The 7,176-nt window shown below is 43.8% G+C and overlaps 1 non-coding gene across 1 annotated transcript; it reads left to right on the top strand.

The window, feature by feature from the left end:
* The first annotated feature begins 378 nt into the window (after positions 1-378).
* On the top strand, positions 379-452 carry Trnaa-agc (transfer RNA alanine (anticodon AGC)). The gene has a single exon. It is a non-coding gene; the product is annotated as a tRNA-Ala (tRNA).
* Positions 453-7,176: the final 6,724 nt, after the last annotated feature.

The following is a 7,176-nucleotide window of genomic DNA, read 5'->3' as shown; positions in this document are numbered from 1 at the left end:
TTTCCTCTTATGAAGATACCCTGTCCCCAAAGCCTGCAAAAGAGAATAGGTCTATTCAGTACAAGAGGTAAACTTGCATCCTCAAGAGAGACAGTTTATCAGATTGAGTTCTTCCTGAGTAGTGACTGTCCTCTGTATCTTTGCTGCAAACAGATATGGTCTGGATATAGAAGAGGACAATGACAACCTGAAAGAAGCTGATCTCCTGGGGGAATGGCAAAGGTCTTGGTTTCTTCATGTTTAAAATGGGGATAATCATCTTATCAATTTCATAGGATGATTGTCAGACTCAGAGAGAAAATGCACTTATCACAACACCTGGGACATAGTTATAAAACACAAGTTAGCTACTATTCTATTTAAGAATTGTAGAGGTGCTGGGGATATAACTCAGTTGGTAGAGTGCTTGCCTAGCATGCAAAAGGCCCTGGGTTCAATCCCCAGTACCACAAAAAAATTAATAATTGTAGCAGATCTCTTGTGAAGTATATATGTGTGTCCTTCCATTTATGTACTTCTAATGGAGATAACTAAAGTGCGCACATGTGACCTAGGTCTGACAAATCAGATTACACCACTCCCTTGGACACAGATAGGTCAGGGAAGAGTCATGACCCAGGATAGCCTAGTGAGCACAAGCTCTAGGAATTTAGCTAGAACTACCAGGAAGGAAGTATCCTCTTTGCCTGGCATTGCCAACCTGGATCAATGAAAGGCTAGAGCTGCTGGCTTGCCCATGCTTTATAACAAAACAACAGAGGAGGAAGCAGAACTGAAAGCAGATTCCTGCTGGCACTGTGTGAGTTCTGATCCATGCATGCCTGAAACAAGAAATCTTTTGTCTTCTTTGTCACAGGAGACCTTAAATTTCCTCTTTTGCTTAAATCAATGTGGGTTGAATTTGTGTAAAAGTATGTTTAAGGTGGCTGTCCTTTGTCCATGTGAAAGTCCAGGTTAAATGATTTGAAACAGGCATGGACCTTTATTAATTGCATCCATATGCAAACACTCTGGAATCTTGTGGCTCAGTAATATTAGCTTCTCTTAAAAAATTAGAACATTAAGAATTCTGTTCAGCAGGGAAATCACAAAAGTAGAAATGGCAGGGGTTTTCTTAAAGCATAGTGTTGTGCCATTTCCAATTAATTCACTGCCTACCCACCTACTGTCCATTTGGAAATGCTTTTATTAACATATAGCACCCTAGGACTTCTTGAAGGTGTCAGGACTTGAAAGTAAATCACAAGTAAAGAAAAGAAATGAAAAAGGATGAGGGGAAACCCTGCATGCCACATACACACACTAAGGCTTAATTGAAAACGTTAGCACAGTGGGTTGACACAGGACACCCAGGTTGCATTAATACTTTTTGGAAAGTATGTCTTTAAATGGAAGGCTCAGATGTTGATTCCTTTCCAGTGTCCTGTAGTACACCATATTAATCTCAATATTTTGGAAAAATATAAATTTATGCTTTATATGTTTGCTCCCAAAATTAATTTTGGGTTTGGGACAGCTGGTTCTAGTGACATGAACTTCTGTGGTAGCCGATCCTAATACTCTGGAACTTCACTCTCTGCATATTTGTCCATAGGGCTACATGGTGATTCCATTAGTCAGATATGTGTGTGTTTTTGTGTGTGTGTGTGTGTGTATAAATATCTCTTGGGAGATCTTCCCTGAGTTCCCCTTGACTCATTCCATTAGTTGGTTAAGAATTTCTCATCTCTGATCCCTTGATGCTCTGTAAAATCCACATTAGGCTTAGTCATTGTTGCTCACAAGGGCTCTACTGTTTTTGAGGAAAATTGCCCCTGGACTGTGTGTTCTGTGAAGTTGGAGCCTGCATCTGTCTGTTTATCTCTGAATCTAGACCTGGATACAGTGCCCAGACCAGAGGAAGGTATTGGAAAATTACATAAGATGCTATTTGGGATTTTATCCTAGCTCTTCCAAGATTTCCTGTAAGAGAGAATAAACCTGGAGACTGGCCTCCCTGGTCTGCAGAATACTCATATATTCCATCCATAGAGGCCCCTATTTGAACAAGCAATTATGAAATTCATCTGGAAGAGTAAGAAACCCAGAATAAGCAATCCTTAGCAGAAAGAGCGAAGCAGGGGGTATCACTAATTTACCAAGTCTGGTTCGAAATCTGTGACACTACTGTCTTAGCCTCACAAGTAGCTGGGATTACAGGCATGCACCTCTGCTTACAGTTCAATATTCACTTATAACTTTCAACTGATGATTCCTCAAAATACTCACCAACTACTAACAAACTGGCTATGAGCTCTATGAAATCAGTTGGAAATGGCAAGTCTTATTCACCCAAACCCATAAAAAATACAAATTTCTCATACTAAAGAAAGGGGAAAAAAATATGAAATGGAGAAAAGATAGCCTCTTCAACAAGTGGTGCTGGGAAAACCATATGCAAAAGGTCTGTGAACTTGTCTGTGGTGATGTTTTGCCTTTGACTTTTGAGCATGCTCTTGAGGATAACCTCCTTTGGTGCTGTCTCAAAAGAGAAAGGGATGGGGGATGTAGCACAGCAGTAGAGTACTTTTTACTTAGAATATGCAAGACACTGCCTTTAATCCTGAGTATGGGGGGTGGGAAAAAAAAGAAAAAAGTGACCATTGAAAACTGTAAAAAGAAAGAGTACCAAGTATTTTATTTATGAGATGATTCAGTAATGACAACCTTTTAGAAACTTAGATTTTATGAGCAAACCTTCTTACAGTCATGAAATGAGTGAGTGAGAACTTTTCTTAAGAGTAGCAATAATATCCATTGTTGGGTGAAATTATGGACTAGAAAATAGAAAATATACACAATGCTGTGTATCTTACTCAGTTTTTAAATCATCTTTTTTTATTTTATGATGAGTAGTATGTCAGCACACTTTCAGCTGTCTGTGAACATAAAGTTATGGATTAAAAGTTTTCTATCTTTATCATTTTTTTAAAGAAACCATTTTTATTTCATTTTTTGCCTTTTGATTTCAGACTTGCTGCAACTATTATATTCAAAACCTTGGATTACTCCTTTGGGAATCATACATATTTTTGCTTTAACAACTCTGCTTTCAGGATTGTCATTAGGAATTCTGAGTACTTATTTTTTAGAGCACTAAAAATATTTTAAAATAATAAATTGTATCAGTTGTATTATATGTAATGATTCTGTTTATTTTTACAGTGTATGATATTTGTAGAAAATTGCCTTTGTCCTTCAAAAAGGCAAAACTACAGCCATACCTTTTAAGTAAGTATATTTTAAAATGTTTTTGTTTCTGGAGATTTGTTTTTTTTTTTTTTTTTTTTTTTTTGGTGTGTGCATCTGAGGCCTAGTACATGCTAAAAAACAAGCTTTTTACCATTGAGCTACATTCCCAACCCTGAAGTGTTTATATTTTATTCACTCGTAATTCCCTTCATTTCTGTAAACACAGTTACACACTCTGTAGGTTCCTCTTCAGCTTTGGTTCCTAAGTTTGGAGTGGTGGCCTCTATCAGTTGTATAAATGAATGGGGAGATGTGTACATCACGAAAAAATGGTAGTCCAGTGAATTTTGGAATATTGTTATTTTCTTGACTCAGGAAATTTCAACATTGCATTTAGCTTGTAGCTATTTAATAACATTGATCTGATGTCAGTGTGTTTGCATACTTCATGTTATTCATGTATCTGTTTCAGTATACTTGAGTGAAAATTTTAATTTTTAGGTGAATATACTCTACTCTTAAAGTCCTTCACTATGATAACCATATTTGAAGTTTATTCTTTGTTCCAGCCAATTTTCATTCTTTTGGTAGAATATTGGGGAAATGCATTTTCTGTAGCTGATCTGGATTGGTATTGACCTGAACAGAACTGTAAAATAAATTTATATAATTCAAAATATTTATTTCTGCTGCCTGTTGTAATACAAGTACTTCCCCATGTTGTATTTTTGATCTTGAAAAATTGTGCAGAGCACAGAGCCCAGACCCAGAGGATTGAGACAGAGCCTAGAGCAAGAGCTCAGACCACAGAACTCTACACACAGAACAGAGGGCACAGAGCACAGAACACAGAGCCAGAGCCCTTAACACAGAGGCCAGAGCAAAGGGTGCAGTTCACAGAGCCAGAGCACAGAGCATAGAGCACAGAGCATAGAGCACAGAGCACAGAATACAGAACTTAGAGCCAGAATACAGAGACAAAACCCAGGGCCCATAGCCAGAGCACAGAGCACAGAACTGAGAACAAAAAGTAGAGCACAGAGCACAAAGCATAGAACCCAGACCAAGAACCCATAGTGCAAATTGCAGAGCACAGAACACAGAACACAGATGCAGAGCACAGACCACAAAGCATAGAACCCAGATGCACAGTAAAAAGACAGATCCCAGAGAGAGACCAGTGCACAGTTCCCAGAGCACAGGACACAGAACACAGAGCACAGAGCATATAACCATAGAACAGACACAGAGCAGAGAGCACAGAGACCAAAGTTCAGAGACCAGAGCACAGAGTGCAGAGCACATAGCACCAAGACCAAGCACAGAGCACAGAGACCAGAGCACAGAGCACAGAGCACAGAGTGCAGAGCACATAGCACCAAGACAAAGCACAGAGTGCAGAGCACAGAGCACAGAGTGCAGAGCACAAAACACAGAGCCAGAGCACTGATCCACAGCCCAAAGAGCATAGCACAGAGCATAGAGCACAGACCAGAGAGTCAGAGCACTGATCCAGTGCCCAGAGAGCACAGTGGAGATCATAGAGCCAGATTACATAGTCTGGACACAGAGAACAGAGTCCAGAACCCAGGGCTCAATGCAAAGAGCACAGAGCACAGAGAGCAGAGCAGGAGCCCAGAGCCAGAGGCAGAATTCAATGCATAGAGCAAAGAGCACAGAGCACAGAGCTTAGAGTACAGAGCACAGAGCAGAGAACCAGAACCCAGGGTGCAAAGCACAGAGCATAGATCACAGAGCCCAGACCAAAGAACCCAGAGCCCAGAGTGCAGAGCACAGAATGCAGAGCAGGAGCCCTGAGCTAGAGCCCATAGCACAAATTGCAGAGCACAGGGCCCAGAACACAGAGCCAGAGCACAGAGCACAGAGCACAGTGCCAGAGCACAGAGCACAGTGCACAGTGACTAGAGACCAGTATGTAAAGCAAAGAGCACAGAGACCAGAGCACAGAGCCAGAACAAAGAACCAGAGCCCAGAGAGCACAGTGCAGAGCCCAGAGCTAGAGCAGAGAGCATAGAGTGCAGAACACAAAAAACACAGCAGGAGCCAAGATCCAGAGCCCAGAGTGCACAGTGCAGAGCACAAAGCACAGAGCACAGAACCAGTACCCAGCGTACAAAGACAGAGTTCACAGTCAAGACCCAGGCAATCGACACATAGCCCAGTGCCAGAGCCCAGAGAGCACAGTGCAGAGAACAGAGTATAGAGCAAAGAGCCTGAAGTCAGAGTCTGAGCCCAGAGCCCAGATCCAGAGTAGAGAGACAGAGCCCAGAGCCCAGAGCATAGTTACCAGAACCAAAAGCACAGAGCACAGAGCACAGAGACAGAGCTCAGAGCCAGAGCCTAGAGTGCAAAGTGCAGAGCACAGAGCCAAACACACTGAACAAAGCACAGAGCCCAGACCCACAGTCAGAGACAATGCCTGTAGCCAGAGCCCCGAGCACAGAGCACAGAGTGCAGAGTGCAGACCACAGAGCAAAGAGCATGGATCAGAAAGCACAGAGCCAAGACCCAGAGTACAGAGACAGACATCAGAGTCAGAGCCCAGAGCACAGATCCCAGAGCACACAGAACAGACCACAGGTACAGAGCACAGAGCCAGTGCATAGAGCACAGTACACAGATCACAGGGCACAGACACAGAGCCCAGAGCTCAGAGTGCAGAGCTCAGAGCCCAGAGCCCAAAGTAGAGAGAGAAGATGGCAGAGCACAGAGCACAGAACCAAGAGTGCAAAGTGCAGAGCACAGAGCCAAACACAGTGCACAAAGCACAGAGCCCAGACCCACAGTCAGAGACAATGCCTATAGCCAAAGCCCCAAGCATAGATCCCAGAGCCCAGAGCGCAGATCACAGATCATGGGGAGCCAAGACCCAGAGTACAGATCCTGGTGCACACAGTTCAGACCACAGAGCACAGAGCACAGAGCCAGTGCACAGAGCATAGTGCACAGAGCACAGGGCCCAGACCCAGAGCCCAGAATGCAGAGAGCAGAGCCCATAGAACAGAGAACATAGCACAGAACCAGCGCACAGAGCACAGAGAACAGAGCGAAGAAGGCAGAGCATAGAGCACTGAGACAGGACCCAGAGTACAGAGACAGAGCAAAGAGCACAGACCCAGAATATGGGGACAGAGCCCATTGCCAGAGCCCAGAGCAAAAATCCCAGAGAACTGGGCACAGAGCATAGAGAACAGACCACAGAGCACACTGCACAGAGCACATTGCACAGAGAACAGAGCACAGAGCACAGAGTCCAGAGCTCAGACACGGAGTACAACAGAACACAGAGCCCACAGCCCTGAGATCAGAGACAGAGCCAGAAGAGAGACAGAGCACAGAGTACAGAGCACAGTGACCAGATACCAGAGCTCATTACACAAAGCCCAGAGCCCAGAGCATAGAGCACAGAGCCCTGTTCACCTGCACATTAGGACAGCAAGAGCTTACCTGAGAGAGGAGACCTACATCACAACCACATAGATTTTCCTTCTTAACACCCCATTGGTTGCATCCTTAGCCACAGGGTCTGTGTGTAAAGCACTGATATCAGTGCTATTTGCAACCATTTACCTGGGTCTGAGCCTCCCCTCTCCCCTGCACTCATCCACAGGCCCACCCCAGTCATCATGTTTCTCCTCATCCATTCTCCTCAAGTTGCTGAGAATTTTCCTCTCACATCTGCTGTGACCACTGGTTCATCAGATGTCCTTGGCTTCCAGATGAGGTCCACCTGACTTCACATGCATACACACTTTTCATAGCAGAGACACAGCTTCTGCCAACACCACCCCCCCCCCAGAATGATAGACATGTTTTCTGGACCAATCCTCTTACTGCACAGCACCCTTAATAAAGAAGGAGCCCCCCACCTGGGGACTGGGGAAGCTTGCTGGTGTTGGACATCTTACTCACTGACACCAAACT

This window comes from Sciurus carolinensis, chromosome 16 (genome assembly GCF_902686445.1).
Source record: "Sciurus carolinensis chromosome 16, mSciCar1.2, whole genome shotgun sequence".
Classification (NCBI taxonomy): domain Eukaryota; kingdom Metazoa; phylum Chordata; class Mammalia; order Rodentia; family Sciuridae; genus Sciurus; species Sciurus carolinensis.
The sequence above is the reverse complement of the archived record's forward strand: the minus strand, read 5'-3'. Positions and strand labels throughout refer to the sequence as shown.